Source organism: Canis aureus, chromosome 37, assembly GCF_053574225.1.
Source record: "Canis aureus isolate CA01 chromosome 37, VMU_Caureus_v.1.0, whole genome shotgun sequence".
In the NCBI taxonomy this organism is placed as follows: domain Eukaryota; kingdom Metazoa; phylum Chordata; class Mammalia; order Carnivora; family Canidae; genus Canis; species Canis aureus.
In genome coordinates, this window is record NC_135647.1 from 1,665,491 (window position 1) to 1,685,043 (window position 19,553).

The window sequence follows — 19,553 nt, forward strand, 5'->3', positions numbered from 1 at the left end:
AAACAAAGGAAATTTTCAACTTTTCATATTTGTGGACCATTCTCCTGGGCTCCCGGGGAAGCTATACTCTAACATTTACCAAGGTTAAAATGACTCAGCAAAACCTCTATTTCTGCCCTGACCACATATTGTATACCTGCTTCATTAAAAATAATAACGAAAGAAGAGCTTTCCAAGCATAAAGATAAGAAAAATTTAAAAACCTCCCTGGTTCCCATTAAAGCCATACAGCCTCACACATACTAAAAACATGAGATGAAGTCTGTAACTTTCTGGAATGCTCTTCACCATGATGATTTTGTAATTTTTTAAAATGTAGAAAACATATATAACCCTGTACCAAATGTTCCCTCCCTGGAACACTCTCTTCTTTGTGAAGATTGTGTATCCTGTGTGGCTCACCTAACTTGGGCTTAAATTAAACTCTTTTCTTTCTCTTTAAAATGTTTTAAAAAGCTTGTTAAATTTGAGAGGACAATACAAAGCAATGACCCATTCAGGCGGGAATTGAGTGGCACGGAGATAGGACTAGGGAGGACCTTTATATCTACAAATATTTGGAACCAGAGGAATAGATTATCTAGGCAAAAAACAAAAAGTTAAAATTAGCAAAATTATTATATGAAATATAATTTGGATGTGATGAAAGACACAAAAGTAAGGCATATTTATGTAATGGATAAAATCACTTCAGAGCTTTATAAGGACATGGATCTTTTCAGTTTGCACCAGAAATAGAAATGGAAACTGGGGACAAATAAACAAATAGTCAAAATTGTTAGACCCAAAAGGTCAAAATTGTTAGAAAAGTTTCTTATTCAACAATTTAAAATTCTGCCATTCCATAAATAGTTTTAAAAAATGATTAGACACAGGCTGATGTGTTGGTTAAGCATTGGTTAAGTGCTGGACTCTTGGTTTTCCTTAGGTCCTGATCTCAGGGTCCTAGGATCGAGCCCCATGTCTAGCTCTGCTCAGCGTGGAGTCTGCTTGGAATTCTCTCTCTCTTTCTCCTTCTGCCTCCCTGTTCTCTGTCTCTCTCTCTAATAAATAAAATATTTTTGGGACACCTGGGTGGCTCAGTAGTTGAGTGTCTGCCTTCAGCTCAGGGCATGATCCTGGTCCTGGGATCAAGTCCCATATGGTGATCCCTGCGTGGAGCCTGCTTCTCCCTCTGCCTGTGTCTCTGCCTCTGTCTGTGTGTCTCTCATGAATAAATAAATAAAATCTTTAAAGTAAATAAAATATTTTTTAAAAATTTATTGGACACATATGAAGAGGGAAATCTTTAAAGTAGAATTTCTGGAAAAAAAAAAGTAGAATCTCTGGCCCCTTCTGATGGCAGTGTGAGTTCTTGGGGAGAGGACTCTACGCGGACTCTAAGACAGACTCATTACCAATTCTACTTATCAGCTGATCATGTATATGAATCTTCATTTGGCAGAAGTATATGTCAACTCTAGAAAAGCCCTGAGTTGTAGTGTTTGAAATATTCAGTATTTTCACCTGGAACAACCAAAAGAAACACCTTTTTTCCTCCTCATCATTCCCATCCAAACCACTTCAATTTTTCCTCCTTCCTTTGTTATCTTCCTCTTCTCTCCCCAAAATTCTGAGTTGACGCTACTATACTGTTTTGAGACTCTATGAATATTTCTGAGAATTTTCATAATGGACCACATAATTAAAAGTTTAAAAACTTGTCCTTGATAAGTGAACTAGTAGGAAAGATGGTTGTGTATATAAATACATCTTTTTTACAATGAGATAAATGTGAATTTAGTGTTGCAAATTCTCTATTAGTAAGAAAGAAAAAAACCATCAGATTTTTTTTCTGAGCTGTGATGAATGAGCAGGAATCTGTTGTGTAGACCAGATGATAAGAGCCTTGTAGGTAGAGAAAGGAATCAAATTGGCCACAGCTACTCATGCTTTTTTTTTTCCACCCTGCCAAATCCCTTCTCTAACCTGTGACTTCATCTTCATATTCTTTAGTGAAAGAAACTGCAAGACAAAACAAAACACTCTTGTTAATATTGTTTATCTCTTAGTATCTACGTTTAACCTTCATTTTGCTAAAATAAATGAATTAAGCCAATAAATCAAAAGAAACTCTCATCCTAAGGGGTTGTGGGGGAGACAGAGGGAGCAAAGGAGCAGAGAGCTCCAAGCTCCATGACAGTGGACAGTTCACTGAGAGGTACAATCTACTCAGAATCAGGAATTGAGTGGGGTAAAAAAGAAACAAAAGCACTTAAAATACAGTCCTTGTTCCCCCTGTCCCCCCCAGGAGCAGAAGATCCCATAAGGGAGGGAGTGAAGCTAAGAGAGGCCCAAGCTAACACATCATGGACCTGGCAGAGCAGGCAAAGCTCACAGGAGAAGCCGGGAGGTGCAGCTGCATGGTCACCAGTGGAGAAGTGTATGCAAAGAGAGAGAAATGAGCCAGGGCAAATGAGGGTATTTCTCAAGGCATAGAGGCCTTTAGGGATATGGACTGTGAGCAAGGAAATCTTGCGAGACATTAGGAGGTAAGAGAGGATCAAGAAAACTCAGTAACAGGTAAATATGGGGAGCAGAGAGAAGAAGCCAAGAATCCAAAATGAATCTCTGCCACAGATTGGCACAGCATTATACTAAGTAAAAGAAGTCTAACACACAAAAAGGCCCACAAACTGTATAGTCCCATGTACACAAAATTCTAGAAAAGGCAACATGATAGCAATGGACAGCAGATCAATGGTGGCCAGGAACAGGTGTGCAAGAAAGGATGGACTACAGAGGGAAGGAGGAAACTCTAGGAGGACTGTCTTGTTCTCATCTTGAACCTGGTGGAGTACACACATGCTTTGTGAATACTCTGGCAAAGTAGGGTTTCCTCAAGGATGTCCACATGACAAGCCCCAAACCTGGGAATGTGCTGCTTCACATGACAAAAGGGATTCTGCCGATGTGCTTAAGTTTAGGCATCTGGGTGGCTCCATGGGTTAAGTGTCTGCCTTCTGTCCAGATCATGATCCTGGAGTCCTGGGATTGAGCATCTGAGTCATTGCGGGGGGCCGGGGGGGGGGGGGGAAATCCCTGCTCAACAAGGAATCTGCTCCCTCACTCTGCTCATGCTGTATCTCACTCTCTCTCAAATAAGTAAATAAAATATTTAAATTAAAATAAATAAATAAAAAGTTCAGGATCTTAAAATATGGAGATCATTCTTGGTTATCCAGAGGGTCCGATATAACCATAGAGTCCTTAAAAGGTGGAAAAGAGGTATTAGAGTCAGAAAAGATGTGACAACAGAAGCAAAGATCAAAGTCATTCACTTGCTGGCTTTGGAGATGGAAGGTGGCTAAGAGCCAAGGAATGTGGGCAGGCTGTAGCAGGTGGAACAGGCAAGGAAAGCTCTCCCCCAGAGCTTCCAGAAGACCACAGCCCAGCCAGCAGCCTGATTTCAGTGCAGTGAAAGCCCCTTTAGACTTCTGGCCTGTAGAACTGCAAGACAACAATTTTGTGCTATTTTAAGCCACTAACTTGGTGAAAATCTTACTAAAAAGGAGACATTAGAAAGAAAACTCCCTCATTGTTTTCTGTTTTGAACAACTCCACAGAAGTTGGTGCGATCAGAGTCGTAAAATCAAGAGACAGCCCAGCCTTTGATAGGTTGGAGACCGGGAGAGCAAACAGCTGTAACCCCCGGGGACACTTCCATCTCCTGGCTGTTCTACTTTCACACTGTTTCCTCAAACATTGTGTGGTCATTGCATCAGGTATTAGCTTTTTAAAAATTATGGAAGAGTCTCTTCTGTTGAAAAATATGCTGGCATGAGCTCTTTTCTTCATTCTTCTCTGACTCTGCTTCTGGGGCCACACCCCCAGCTAAGCCTTTGTGTTTGTTCCTCCCTCTGCCTGACCCTGAGGAACCCCATCACTGTGTGTATCCAAGACTTTCTTCTGACCTCCCCGCCTCTGCCTAATGCCACTTGCCCGGAGAGGCCATCCAAACAACCCTGCATGTAACTGCACTCCCATCACATATCCTGGTATCTCCTCTGCCTCCCATCCCGTTTTATTTTTCTCTATAAAACTTCATCTACTTGTATATTCACTTTTTATTGGTCACTGTGGATTTCTCCCTACTAGAACTTAGCATCCAGAGCACAGAGGCTTCATCTTTTTATGCAGTCTCGACATCTAGGATGGACCTGGCAAGAAATATGGACCTGGCGCTGCATATTTGCTAGGTAACTGCATTTGTGAGAAAGAGCACAGGAGAGGGAGTGGATTTAGGCTAGATGATTTTCTCACATGTTGATGGGACAGCCCCGCGGGGATTTCGGTCAGAAAAGCGCAGCTGGTCAGCAGGATGCCTGGCTCTGGGTTCAAATGGGAGAACGGGGTGGGAGAGAAATAATTCAGTCATCAGTATTTGCAGAGGGGCTGTAATTAGGGGCACGCATGGAATACAAAGAATACGTAGATCATTAGCCAAGAGGAAAGCTGGACACGGAACTGTCGGGAATATCATATTTAAGGAACAGAGGAGGGCCCCAGAGAATAAATCCAGTGAGAAAAAAAATAAAAATAAAAAATAAAAAATAAAAAAATAAATCCAGTGAGAGAATGGAAGGAAGCAGAATAACCTTGAGTCATTTATTTCGGAGGTAGCGTCAGAATGAATGTCGTTTATTTTCTGACGAAGAAAGATACAAACCCAGCACCCACCCCCCTCCTGGGCCGATGTTCACTGCTGGAGGCTGGATTATGTGGCTCAAATCACATAAGACTTCACAGGTGGAATTCAGCAACCTCAACGCGGCTTGTGGCATCAGAGCAAAGCTTCTCCTTCCCGGCCGAGGTGGTGGTGCTGCGGGGGTAGGGGTGGGGGTGGGGGGAGGGAGGTGGGGGTGAGGGCGGGGAGGGGGGCTCCCCTACAAAGCTGCGCCCCGGGAGCGCACGAAGCCGCAGAGCGCAGGACCCAGGCTCTCCGCTCGCCGGCTCAGTTCCCAGAGAGCTCAGGATTTCTTGAAGAAAGGAGAGGGGAAAGGATGAGGGGGCTTCCTTGGAAGCTGTGCACGGCTGTAAGGTCGGAGGAGGAGAAGGAGAACCTGCTCGGGTAATTCCATTTGCTTCCTTCTGGTCTATGTCCTCCTTCATCGTGGGAACATCCGCGGGCTCAGCGTGGAAAATAAAAAAAATCCTTTTTCTCTGGAGGGGAGGGCAAAATGCATTCGTAGAAAAGGAATCTGAAATCGCGAAGGGAAGAAAACATGCTCCAGGTGAGGCTCGAACTCACAACCTCGGCATCACCCGCACATATACTGCTGTATAAGTACCGCGCGCTAACCGATTGCGCCACTGGAGCATGCTTTCTCCGGAGGGCCGGCGCGCGCTCTACAGAGCCTCGGGCTGGCCGCGCCGTCCGCGCGCCGCCTCCGGGAGCGCGCCGAGCCCCGAGGCCGCCCCCCGCCCCTGCAGCGCCCGCGCGGCCGCGAGCGCTCCCAGCTAGCCCGCGCGGTCCGGGCGCCTCGCTCCCTCCTGGAAGAGGGAGGCGCCTCGTCCTCTACGCCTCCGGGGACCCAGGCCCGCGCGCCCTTGGGGAGCCCCGAGCTGCCGCCGAGGAGGGAGGGCGCGCGGACTCCCGCTCCTTCCCGCCTTCCCTGCGAGAAGGGAACGATGCCCGTGGAAGACCCGAGCCATTTGGCCGAGGCGCGGCCTCCCGGCGCCCAGCCGGCTGCTCGCGGATGCTCCCACTGCACCCGGGACCCCGAGCAGCCCAATCCGCCAGCCCTGGCCCCGCGCGTCCCCAGGCCGCGCAACCCGCAGGCTGCGCACCCCCTTCCCCAGGGCCTCCCGAGGCCGCCCGAAAACCGCGTCCCAGGTCGGAGCCCTCTGCCCCGGCGTCTCTTGCAGGAAACCTGCTAGAGTCGTAATGACCCATCAATTGTGCGGCCTGCTACGGCGGCCAAGGCCGTGAGCCCTACCCCCACCTCCGCTCCTCCACCTGTTTCGATCCTGCAGGTTCCATGCAGATAGTGTACCTCTGCGACGCCGTGCCCACCCGTGACCCTCTTCCCCTCCTGGGGCCTCTCATTAGAAAGGCCAGTTGTGTGCGCTTTTTTGTTTGCTTGAGTATTTGATTTTGCCTGGGGAAATTGCAGCTTTCAGAGTACACATACCCACACGCGCACATACACGCACATCTGGGCTTTTATGGAATAATTCTCATGAAGTAGAAGGAAAATTGTCTAAAGAGGGGAATAGCCTGCCTATTCTTGACCACATAATGCCTCACACACAGGACTGCAGGTAATAGAGCAGCGTCCAGGCTTCTCCTTCCAGACATACGAAAAAGTCAGCGAGGAGAGAGAAGGTGCCTCGGTGTCTGTTGCACTGCTGTACGCCTATCATTCCCTGTGTATTAACACCTGAACATGAGGAGCAGGGAGAAGCGCCATAAGCTTCTTGGCAGATGACCACCTCAGCAGAGAATTCCCTCCAGACCCAGCAATTGCACTGTTGGGGATTTACCCCAAAGATACAGATGCAGTGAAAACGCCGGGACACCTGCACCCCGATGTTCATAGCAGCAATGTCCACAATAGCCAAACTGTGGAAGGAGCCTCGGTGTCCATCGGAAGATGAATGGATAAAGAAGATGTGGTTTATGTATACAATGGAATATTCCTCAGCCATTAGAAACGACAAATACCCACCATTTGCTTCGATGTGGATGGAACTGGAGGGTATTATGCTGAGTGAAGTAAGTCAATCAGAGAAGGACAAACATTTATGGTCTCATTCATTTGGGGAATATAAATAATAGTGAAAGGGAATATAAGGGAAGGGAGAAGAAGTGTGTGGGAAATATCAGAAAGGGAGACAGAACATAAAGACTCCTAACTCTGGGAAACAAACTAGGGGTAGTGGAAGGGGAGGAGGGTGGGGGGTGGGGGTGAATGGGTGACAGGCACTGAGGGGGGCACTTGACGGGATGAGCACTGGGTGTTATTCTGTATGTTGGTAAACTGAACACCAATAAAAATAAATTTATTATAAAAAAAAAAGAGAATTCCCTCCAACATCCTCAGCATGCAGTCCTAGGGAGAGAGACCAAGTTGGCCTGAACTTCTAGAGGTCATCCCATCTAATTAACAGCCATAGCAATGGCCCCTGGTCTAGAGCTTACCAGTAGCCAGGCACTGTTCTAAGTGATTTATGCAAATCTCATAACAACACTCATGGTGGGTGTTTGAAGTCTGGAGCTAGAGAAGAATCAATATCTAGGGAATGCTTGTTCTTAAGGGATGAAAACTTGACGTCACTCCCAGTATAACTGGCTATTAAACTGCCTTTCATCAGAGAAGACAAGTCTGTGACATAATATAGGCATTAAAGCATGAAATCATGTTCATGGAGGAAAAAGGAGAAAACTAAAAACTTGGAATAATTCATGTTAAAAAATAATAACCATCTTCTGACCTCTGTCTGCACTTCCATGGAAGCCTGGTCTGTTTGGACTACATCATGGGCTCCCTGCCCTCTGACTTCAGCTGGAATTTAATTATGCGAGCACTAGAAGGAGACCAGAATGAGAGAGCACACAGAGGTTGGAGGGTTCATTTTTTCTGCATTCTTTTCTGGGGGTCAACTCTGTCTAGTTCATCATAGTGGACCTTTCCATAGTCCAATAGCAGCTCCTTTCCTCCCTCCTTCAGGCCCTCGGGGTGCTAAGCAGCTGATACCAGTAGCCTTCTACTCCATCCTTCCCCAGCCTGCCCACACCTTTATTAAATAGCCCCTTTCTGAAATCCTCCAAAAAATATCCCATTGTGAAGGCATCTTCTGTACCCTCTTGATTTCCTGATTGCTAGAAACTATGATGGAATTGACAATTATGAATGACTGGCAGGAGTTTGGGAGATAGTATATAATATTATGTTTTGAATGGGAGGGGCAATAATATAGAAATAAACATATTTTTGTAATTGATGGGATTCAGAACATGCTACTCCAAAATATGGCACCTGGGCAAATTAAATATTTTAAGCTGAAAGAGTTTGAGAAAATGTGAGAAGCAGGAAGATCACTGTGACTCACCCCCTGCCCTTCTCCGCCCAAGCAGGTCATGAAACTTGTGTGAGAGGTACCCTGAGAAAAGGAGTATCCTTATGTCCAAAGACAAAGGGACTCCAAGAAGAATCCAAACAAACAGTTCCTCCTGGTTTACTAGAACTTACCTTGTACCCTTTGTATCATATTTCTCCACAACCATCCAATCTTCGTCAAACTGAGCATGAAAATACTCAGCTTTAACCACTCCCTCAGGGTTTCATTTCCTTATGAAGGCTCCCATCTCACTTAAACCTTTTATCAAGTAAACATTTATGCTTTCCTCTTGATAATCTGTCTTTGTGACTTTAATTTTCAGACCCAGTCAGGGACCCTATGACAGTCAGGGAAAACTTTTTCCCTTTCCTATGTGATAGTGATCCAAATACAGGGAAACCACTGGATCTTTAACCTAATTTTCAAGAAAACGGTGGAGTTTTGGTAATGACTGAAATGTCCTATTAAAGTCATCTCAGACAGAACTATAGAGAATGCTCAAATTCTGTCTCAAAAAGATGATTCTGAAGAATCTATGATTCCAGGCTCTCATCATTCTGCTCTGGAAAGAATCTGATATGGCTGGGCTCCATGTGCCACTTGAGAAAAATGATGTCTCTTTATAACCTGAGGAAAATGCCATTTACCTGTAGTGTATTTTCTCTCCACAGATCTCTAAAGCCATACTAATAACATGAAAATGCTGAAATAGCATTTTAAAGATCTATTTATTCGTTTTAGAGAGAGAACAAGCATGAGGGGGGTAGGGGTAGAGGGAAAAGGAGAGAAATCCTCAAAGCAAACTCCTTGTTGAGCATGGAGCCCAAAGTTGGGGCTCAATCGCAGGATCATGATGTGAGCTTAAATCAAGAGGTGGTGGCTTGGAGTGCCTAGGTGGCTCAGTTGGTTAGGCATCTGCCTTTGGCTTGGGTTATGATCCCGAGGCCCTAGGATTGAGCCCCATGTCACACTTTCTGCTCAGTAGAGTCTGCTTCATCTCCCTCTGTAGTCCCCTGCTTGTATTCTTTCTCTCTCTCTCTCTCCCTCTGTCAAATAAATTATTAAAAAAAAAAAAAAAAAAGTCAGTGGCTCAACTGACTGAGCAACCCAGGTGCCCCTGAAATAGCATTTTAAACATCTCAGGAACTGGCTGCTATGTGCTTCTGGAGCATAAAACTCTCCAACACCTTTCACTCCGTATTTTTTAGAACCTCGGTTCTCAACCTCGGAAGAACTGGAAAATTGCCTAAAACCATACCCATGAATAGTTCCCACCCCCAGAGATTGAGTTTATTGGTTTGGGATAGATCCCAGAAACCCATATTAAAAAAACAACAACAACAAAAAATTCCTAGTTGGTTATAATAATCATAGATGCTTCCTGTCTCTTAATCTAAGGAAACAAATAAAAATAAGGAAAAAAATATGGATTTCTCGTGCTCAACTGGAAAAAAGGCTAAAGTTATACATATGTTTTAAAAGGGTCACCCAAAGAATGAATAATTTTAGAGCACCAATGCAAAAGACAAGTTCAAGAATTAAAGCCAATGGCCAGGTTCTCTCTGTACACACCCCCAGGGTACTTCATAGAATGGGTTTATTAGGCAAAACCTGAAAACAGTCATTAGTATTCTCCAATTTGGAAACAGGTAGATTGGCAGGGGCACATGGGGGCTGCAGCCCAGGAAAAACTTATACAATATCCTTCTAGACTGCAAACCCATCTCCCCCATCACCAATAAGGTGTACTTCCACAAGATGAAAGAACTGCCAAACCTCACTCTTTTCCCATCCTCTCTGCAGGATAAAGTTAAGAGAATCTTTGAGGTAGAATTATCCAGAATAACCCCCTAGAATACCTTGGCAGGTCACAAAGAACAATGGAAAATAACACAGAAATGTGGGTCAGTTACCAAAAAAGATGCCCAGAATGTCTATAGCCCCCTCCAGCACTGGGGAGAGAGCAGCGGCATGTACAAGACCAAGAGAACCCTAAGATTGTCTCTGTGTGTGTGTGTGTGTGTGTGTCTTTTTCTTTCTCGGTCACTCTGTTCTCTCCTCCCTCTCTCAGTCTCTCTCTGCTCACCTCCTTCTCCTTCCTCCTCTCTCTCCTTCCTCATAAGGATGATGAGGGTGGAAGTAGGGAGAGGCAGGACTGGTGGAGAAATATGGTCCTAAAACTAATTCTCTCTGACAACCTCAAACTAACCAATTTCACCCCTATCAGAAAAACAGCCTAAAACTGACAAGTTAGTTTGCCCCTGTTAGGGCACTTTAAACAACACTTCAAAGACTCATTGTATCTATCAGAGTTCTTAGCCATATATGGCCAAACCCAGCTCTGCAGTAAGTAGGTAAGAAATTCACCAAAGAATCCAAGAATGCCTGAGAAGGTCAGAGGACCCGGCACAGAGGCTATATAACCACGAACACCCCAAATCACCCTAGAGAACAGCTCCCCAGTCGTTACTGTGGGACTTCAGGATGAAGTTTTTCTGAGAAAGAAACCCATTTTCTGACACTCTCAGCAGCATGGATGTCTTGCACAATGTGCTTTTCTTTGTCCACAGCTCCTGGATGGAAGCCTGAAGTGGGTGAATCCGGTGGGTGGCAGCTGGGTCACATGCTTATTATGCTCTGGCTGCAGAAACAAAATGAATTTAACAGAACTGAATGACAATGATGATTGTAGTGCAAAGACAAAAAAGTGAGCTGTAAAGATCATCTTACAGCATTAACAGAGGAGAAGCAACAAGCAGAGGAGTCTGACCCCCTGTTCCCCCAAACCAAATCCATGACAAAACAAGCTGAGTGAAAGTTTCATAGACTCCAAAGGAAAAAGACAAACACATAAAAGGCAACGGAGATCTAAAGAAAGTCAGCAACCAGTGTCTGAAGTAGCAAAAAAATTAAGTGAAACAAGAAATAAAATCTCAATAAAAATATTTGTGAATGTGCATAAAGAAAACCATCTTCGGGGAAAAACAGATATCAAATCCACCAAAACAGAGATACATTCTCATAGTTACCAAACTTCAAAATACAGAAAGAAAGCACATGACCAACAGGGTGGGGTTGAGGTGGGGGAAGGGGGCAGAAACCAGATCATGTGTCTCCAGTGACATTAAGTGCAGTTAAAATATAATCTTATGAACACCTTGTGTGAGTGTCCCCAGCATCTGGAAATGCAAGTGAGAGATCCAACCATTTGAAAAGTTAGTACCTTCTCAGTAAATCTACTGAGTATCCCCTTTGGGCCAAATAACTGGCTAAAGGGTCAAACCAGGAGCGGGGGGGATGGTTGGACCACGTAGGGAGATGACCATCCCAGAATAAATAAATTATAACTAGGTGAGATCTGTCTCGTTGTTCAGCATGTTTTCATGGATGGTACTATATAGATGAAATAAAATTGATTTTGAGATAAGAGAGACATTATTCTAGACATCCTGCAGGTGTGTTTTGGTCACTTTTAGTTACAGGTAAATGTAGGCTCAGAACCTAGAAATTTCACATCATGAAACAAGAAGAAATAAAATAATTAAGTGTTTGAGACACAATTTTGGGAAAAGAACAATGAAAGAACTGAGGCAGGCATCAGAAAGGAATTAAAATAGTTGAAAACAAAATTTAAAAAGGATAAAATGTGATCCCAAAGATTATTTTTAGGAAAAAGAAAAGAAGAGAAAAATACATAGATAACATATAAAAAGATAAAATATGTATTTAAAAAAATAGATAATTCAGTTATTAAAAATAAGAACGTAAAACTGGGAATTACAACATGCACGTGGAAGAAATTTTTAAAAATCATCAAAGAGTTCTTTATCTAATTTAACACCAAAATTGAGAACTTGGACAAAACTGGTAGTTTTCGAGGACAACAGGCATTATCGATGAGGGCTAGCTGAGGACAAGGCACGAGCCAGTGGCAGCAAAGTGACAAGCCCTTGAAACAGGCAGAGGGACATTCCTCTACAGACTCAACTGCCTCAATGTTCATACTTTGCTAAGGGCAGAAGGCAATCCTAGCCCGACCTCAGGAGCCTGTAAGTCTACTTGAACATATAAAAATTCCTTTAGAAATGTCCTTTATCTCTAAACCTCCAAGATACGTTCTGGCGATCATCCCCCAAGCACATGGCCAACCAGTATCCATCTGAAGGGTCTCATGACTCAGGTTTTATCAGAAGGTAATAAGTGACCTTTCCCAACAACGGCTGCCCCCTCAAGGTCCTGGGAACCTTGCTTCCAAAATTCCTTAGAGAACAAGCTCTCCTCAAACCCCTCCCAACTCCCACGTATATAACCAGCCTCCCCTCAGCTCTTCCTGCCCACGGGTCCTGTCCCCTGGTCTCGTCCCCGTGCTTTAATAAAACCACCATTTTGCTCCAAAGATGTCTCAAGAATTTTTTCTTGGTCGTGGGCTCTGGACTTCACCCCACCAAACCTCACCGATATTCCAAAACTTCATCATTACTAAGGCTGATTCAGCGGAAGCCAGAAGCCACGGAGGTTCATGCCCCCGGGGGCAGTTAGACTTGTCAGAGTCAGGCCTCAGCTGCCCCAGGCCCAGATGGTTTCACAGGAGAAAGCCTTTCACATCCTCACAGATCACACGTGTGTAATGATACTGCAGGAGAGGAAAACCTGTCTAGGTCCTGCGACAGCATGAGGAGGAAATTGACATAAAACATGGAGGGGAGAAAAATGGAGTCTTAGTTATGTATGTATGCATGGGAGTTCACAGATATTTGAGACTTCCATACCATCCTGGGGTAACAGAGAAATAGGGATTTGGAGTTTCTGAGTCTGGGAGACAAATTCTGGGAAGATACAGGAAGAAATGCATGTGAGTTAATGTCACCTTGTGCCGAGGAAGAGTGTCTCCCAGGATAAATTTGTCCCTGGGGATAGCTCTCTTCTTGGTACAGATACTTTTCCTAACAGCAGGTTTCCCCTGGAGGTGTAAGTTTCCTTTACAAAGGGGGATGTTTATTCTGTATTTTAGGCAGTTAGGGGCATGGTGGGGGGGTGGTCAGTGAAGAGCTTTTCCTGCCTCTACTGGTTCTCCTGTTCATTAAAAATAATGCATATGCAAAGTGGCATATTTGGGGGTGTAATGTTTTGAATCCTTTTAATATTCAAATACGTAAATCATAGCATCCTACAGGAAGAAGCCCCTTTGTTTTTTTATTTTATTAACACCAGTAGTACTCTGATATCAGCAACAGATAAAAGTAACATAATAAAAGAGCATCAGTACAGGAATCCTCTGTACTTTCTGATGTATGAAAGACTTAGGGTTTGAAGCCAATGGCCAAGAAAAAATCCTTGAGACGTCTTTGGTGCAAAAAGGTGGTTTTATTAAAGCAGGACAGGGCTCAGTGGGCAGGAAGAACTGCACCGGGGTGACGAACAGTGGCCCAAGATATACTTTCAAATTGGGAGGGGGTCAGGGAGAGTGTAAATCTTAAGAATTTTGGAAACAAGCTTTCCATGACCTTGAGGGGGCTGCCTATTGTTGGGAAGAAGTCATTTATTATTATCTAATAAAACCTGAGTCATGAGACCCTTCAGACATATATTGGTGTCGGTGTGTCATGTGCTTGGGGGATGATTTCCAACACATATCTTGGGGGTTTAGAGATAATGGAAGTTTCCAGAAAATTTTTTATAAGTTAAAGTAGACTTACAGGATCCTGGGGGTTGGGCTAAGATAGCCTTTTGCTTTTAGCGAAGCATTAACATGGAGGCAGCTGAGCTCCTAGAGGAATGTCCTTCTGCCTGTTTCAAGGACTTGTCAATGGGCTGTAGGTAGTTTGGAAATTTAATAATTTTTCTTCTGCCTTTGTTTACCACATCACTTTCTGCTCATTTTTCTGAAAAATCTAAAGCTAGTCTAAAAAATAAAGTTTGTTAATTAAAAAAAAACAAATTAAGTTTGCTTTGTAAAGTAAGGAAAATGATTTCCCCTCTGACTCTGAGTGCTCGACCAGAGATCCCTAATTGTAAACAATTAGCAAAAGAAAGACAATAGAAGCTCCTATATGTACAACAGATACAGCTGTATCACCTGGTCACTTCCAACTCCAGCCTAAACACCATCTGTAGTTAAAGATGAAAAAGAGAAAGGTGCCGGGAGGCTAGTTTTGAAGAAGTTATCAGGAAAAGCTAGATAAACATGGATCATGGTTGTCATGTCAAGTAAAGTCGTGCCTTCTCGTTTGATAATGTTATATGGAGCCCAAGGTTGGCTGCCTATCCCTGGAAGATCATTAAGCAAGAGAGGAATTTTGCTTGGAAAGGACTTGGAGCTTTATTCAGGAAGCCAGCCAACTGGGGAGGAGGCAAACGCTTGTCCAAAAGCCCACTCCTGCGTTTCTGCCTGGCCTAGGGGTTTTTAAAGGATTTAGGATAGTACATCAACGATGGAGTGCAGAGGCCCGCAACATTTCTCATTTCTGTGCACACTCCATGATGCCACAGACATCATTTCAGGGAAGGAGTTCGGTTCCTGGGTTCCCGTTTGGTGGACAAGATCTACAGAAACACAAAAGGAGATTAGTAAAATCATCTGTGTGACCTGAAAAAGAAAAATGTTCTGCTAAAAACTTGCTAGGCTATTCCAATAGCTGGGACCACTTCAGACAGCCTGGCTGGCCTCTGTGGCCTGGGAAAGTTCTGGTCCTTCTCTCCTCAAGGCCAGCAGTCTACAGATCTCAAAGAGAGAAAATTAGTTTTGTTATAGATCCAAGGCCCCTGGTCAGCGAGTAAAGAGTGTTAGGGCAGCCTGGATGGCTCAGCGGTTTAGTGCCACCTTCAGCCCAGGCGTGATCCTGGAGATGGGGAATCGTTGGGCTGTGTGAAGCCTGCTTCTCCTTCTGCCTGTGTCTCTGCCCCCCTCTCTCTCTCTCTCCTCTGTGTCTCTCATGAATAAATAAATAAAATCTTTAAAAAAAAAAAAAGTGAGTTGACTTGAACCTAGCAAACCCTTAACATCAGTTGTAGGGCTGTCAGAAATAGATTTTCTCATGATTTAAAGTCATCCTTCTCTGTCCAGTACAAAAAAAGAGACACAAATGGAGATTTCCTTTATAAATTACCCTTAAAAAAGGGTAACTTCTACTCTGTTTTTAGAGCTTCTTCTGTGTCCGCTTTTTATCAAAAATAACCAGCTCAAAATAATCCTAATGCCAAAGAGGCATATTCTGGTGTGGAACATTCTGCTACCCTTCAGTTTACTAAATACCATTGCAATAGGTATTCACAAACAAATCTAACAGTACACTTTCTAAGTGTACTTGCAAAAAAACCAAGGTGATCATTTCAATATTAAAATTAGTCCAGTACTAGGGCACCTGGGTGGCTCAGTCGGTTGAGTGTCTGCCTTTGGCTCAGGTCAATATCTCAGGGTCTTGGGATGGAGTCTCTCAGCAGAGACTTCGCTTCTCCCTCTGCCGCTACCCCTGCTCATGCTTTCTCACTCTTGATCTCTCTCTCTCTCTCAATCTCTCTCTCAAATAATGAAATAAAATATTTTTAAAAGAAAGTAAAATTGATTTAATACTACATTATTCATTAATGCAATTTGCCAACTATAGGTCAAATGAAAAAAGTTACATGGTCTTGAGGGTGTACGCCAAATATGGAGTAGGTAAATTCAGCATACTTTTTTGAATAAAAACAAGCTCTTAAAAATAACTCTGGAAAAAAAAAGAGAAAAAAAAAAAGAAAAAAAAATAACTCTGGATGGATATGTAGGGCCTAGGGCAGGCTGCTCCAAGTGGGCCACTTTGGCATAAAGATTATTTTGAGTTAAAAGACATCAATACCCTACAGATTTAGGAAAAGCTCTTTACCATCCTCTCAACTGGCTAAAAAGAATATAGGTAGAGGTCCTGCTCTGGGAAGAGATCTGTCACCAGGGATAACTACGTTATGGTATGAACTAGGTATAGTGGACAGGGAGCCACCTAGCAAGGTCCTCTATGTCTATTGTTTCTAAGTGGCCTAGCAAACATTTATTTGTTTACATAAATAAACATTGACTCTTTTTCATCTTCCTATGACTTGCATTTCTTCCCTTTGAGTCCCTGACCCCTACTCCCTGGTTGAGGATGACAGATAAGCCTCACTTCGCCTGTTTTTAGAATTTCCATGTTTGTGTGAATTCCCTGTACATATGTTATTACATTTGATTTTCTCCTGTTAATCTGTTTCATGTCAATTTGATTCTTACTCCAGTTGGAAGGACCTTGAAATTCCAGGAAATTCTTATTTCCCAACAGATATATGATTAAAATGTCATGTAGGTGCACAGTGGAGTGCCCTGTTTTGTGTTCTGGGGGATGCGCTGCAGGGATGGGGATGGTGGGTTATCTTCTGGCCTCTGTATCCCTTATTGGACAGCCTAGGACCCCTGGGCCCCTTCACTCAGTACTTGGTGGACCACCATCATGCCCTCTTGCACAATAAGTATTGACTTTTCTGGCTGACTTATGTGGGACAGTCCTGGCTGACTCATGTGGGACAGTCCTTGGATGCCATGGTTTTGTGCATGTCTAAAGGCATCATGAATGGTTTAGCTCAGCTACTCTGATGCCCACAAGCTTTCCTATTTAGGGTAGCATCTCTCTCCATCCTGATGTCTTACAGACTGAAACACCAAAATCAAAGAAGATATCCAAAACCTTTCTCTACATTTTAACGTTCAACTTCACTGGTATGGTTTGTTTGTTTGTTTTTGTTTGTTTGTTTGTGAGGGTAAGGGATTTGAATTTACTTGATCTTCTATTTTACAGTAATTTACGATCCTCTAGTCATTCATTGTTTTTTCACATGTTCTGGTTGAAGTCAATTAGGTAATAGGAAAGCATTTAAGCTTTCCAATTCTGCAGATTACCCTATCTGGCAGAGGGTTTCCTGCTACATTCTTGAGATCCTTGGCACAATTAGTGTTCTTTCCATCGTCTGGTTTAAGCCATGTACTAAAAATTCTTTTTTTTTTTTCATTTATTTATGATAGTCACACAGAGAGAGAGAGAGGCAGAGACACAGGCAGAGGGAGAAGCAGGCTCCATGCACCGGGAGCCTGACGTGGGATTCGATGCCGGGTCTCCAGGATCGCGCCCTGGGCCAAAGGCAGGCGCTAAACCGCTGCGCCACCCAGGGATCCCCATGTACTAAAAATTCTAATTGGTATAACTTTGCGTCCACCATCAGACTTAAACACCTTACCCTTATCACCCCATGTTATCTCTCTTCTCCCCCAATTTTTTCCATCTTTCTGAACTGAGACAGACACAGCAGTTTGACACATGCTAGGTACCTGTGATGCAGGATCTTACCATCTCAAACTACCATTTCTTACACCAACAAAGAGAAGGAAGATAAGCAAGTGCCTGGGATGGGCCAGACTGAGCAGTAACGTCAAGACACAAAGGTCCGGCTGAGTACCCAGAAGAGAGGATCCGATCCTTGCCAGTGGGAAGCAATCCTTCTGTCCACAAGGCCCTGCGGACACAGCACTCTAGTGGGCAGGGGTCTGATGGACACTCTAAAATTGCTCCTTCTGGCCAGGATCACATCTTAGCTCCCCGTCCCCAGCACCTGTCCCATTGCCTTGCACACAGGAGTCCATCAGTGCTTTCTGAACAAAGGACAGAAATTCTGATTCCACTTTCCACTTATTCCGTATATTCCATGTTTTCTATGAAAACTGCAGAACTAGGACACCCGGGTGGCTCCACTTACTCAAACAGACAGTCCTGTGAGTTAGAGATTCTAACTGGACACTAGTTACTACCTCTCCTTTTACTATGACTGACGAGGGCAGGAGGGTCATCAACGCTGTCCCCTGACCCTAGCAGAAGACGCTGTCACCTCCAAGAGCCACTAGGTTTCCTTTCCTGAGGGACCACCTGCCTGTTCTCTAGGGACTAGACCTTATTTTCTTTCTATGATACAGTGAGGCATATCATCTGTTTTAAGCAAATATTTATGAGACACAGCCCCCTCCTCAAAAAAAGAGACCCTGAATAAAAATACAACCCTGAGGGGCACCTGGGTGGCTCAATGGTTGAACATCTGCATTTGGCTCAGGTTGTGATCCGGGGTCCTGGGATCGAGTCCCACATAGAGCTCCCCACAGGGAGCCTGCTTCTCCCTCTGCCTATGTCTCTGCCTCTCTCTGTATGTCTCTCATGAAGAAATAAGTAAAATCTTAAAAAAAAAAAAAAAAAGTATAATCCTGAAAGGAACTGAGTGGGACTATGGTCTCTGGTGGAGATCAATTTCTACAAGTAAATTTCAGTCTTTCTTGTTTTTCTTGTGATTAGGGGTTGCTTTTTGGTAAGGAAAAAGATTTTTAATCATAGAGTTAAACATCGTGGAAGTCCAGCCCAGATGTTTAATAAGCATGGTCCTCTCGAAAGAGAACTAGTAATGACAATAATATTGACGGTGACAGTGATGAAGTTTTAGAATATAGATGAGATCCAGAGCAGACAACCAAGAAAGAATTCTTGAGACATCTTTGGTGGTTTTATTAAAGCACAGGGATAGGACCCATGGGCAGGAAGAGCTGCTGTCCCCAGGCCTGTGAGGGGTGGCTGATTATATACCTGGGAGTTGGGAGGGGTTTGAGGAGAGCGTGTTCTCTAAGGAATTTTGGAAGCAAGGTTCCTAGGACCTTGAGGGGGCTAGCTGTTGTTGGGGAAAGGTCACTTATTACTGTCTAATAAAACCTGAGTCATGAGACCCTTAGAAGGATATCGGTGGGCCATGTATTTGGGGGATAATCGCCAACATGTTTCTTGGGGGCTTAGAGTTAAAGGAAATTTCTTTTTTAAAAAAAGATTTCATTTATTTATTCATGAGAGACACAGAGAGAAAGAGAGGCAGAGATACTGGCAGAGGGAGAAACAGGCTCCACGCAGGAAGCCTGATGTGGGACTCGATCCTGGGTCCCCAGGGCTGAAGGCAGCACCAAACCACTGAGCCACCCAGGCTGCCCAGATAAAGGAAGTTTCTAAAGGAATTTTTATATGTTCAAGTAGACTTACAGCCCCCTGAGGGTCGGGCTAATATTGCTTTCTGCTTTTAGCAAAGTATGAACATCGAGGCAGTTGAGTCTGTAGAGGAATGTCCCTTTACCTGTTTCAAGGACTTGTCAATGTGCTCTCCACGCTTGTGACTTGTCCTCAGCTAGACCTGTGTTCCCCTGTCAACAGCAAGCATTAACTTGAACAAAATTCTATGAATTCTCAAAAAATAAAATACATAAAGTATCATGTGTATTTTGAACACTGCTTTTGAGGAGTCATCCTATGTTACTAAAAGACCCATTCACTCAAGGCAGAACTTAGAAATTTATGTTCTCAGTCTCCCTGGAACTCGGAGTGTAGCGATTGATCTAGATTTTCCCCCAATAGACACTTATTAAGAGA

The 19,553-nt window shown here is 43.8% G+C and overlaps 1 non-coding gene across 1 annotated transcript; it reads right to left on the reverse strand.

The window, feature by feature from the left end:
* Nucleotides 1-5,265: 5,265 nt before the first annotated feature.
* TRNAI-UAU (transfer RNA isoleucine (anticodon UAU)) lies at nt 5,266-5,359 on the reverse strand. Its single transcript has 2 exons — nt 5,322-5,359; nt 5,266-5,301 (listed from the first exon to the last, which is right to left on the reverse strand). It is a non-coding gene; the product is annotated as a tRNA-Ile (tRNA).
* Nucleotides 5,360-19,553: the final 14,194 nt, after the last annotated feature.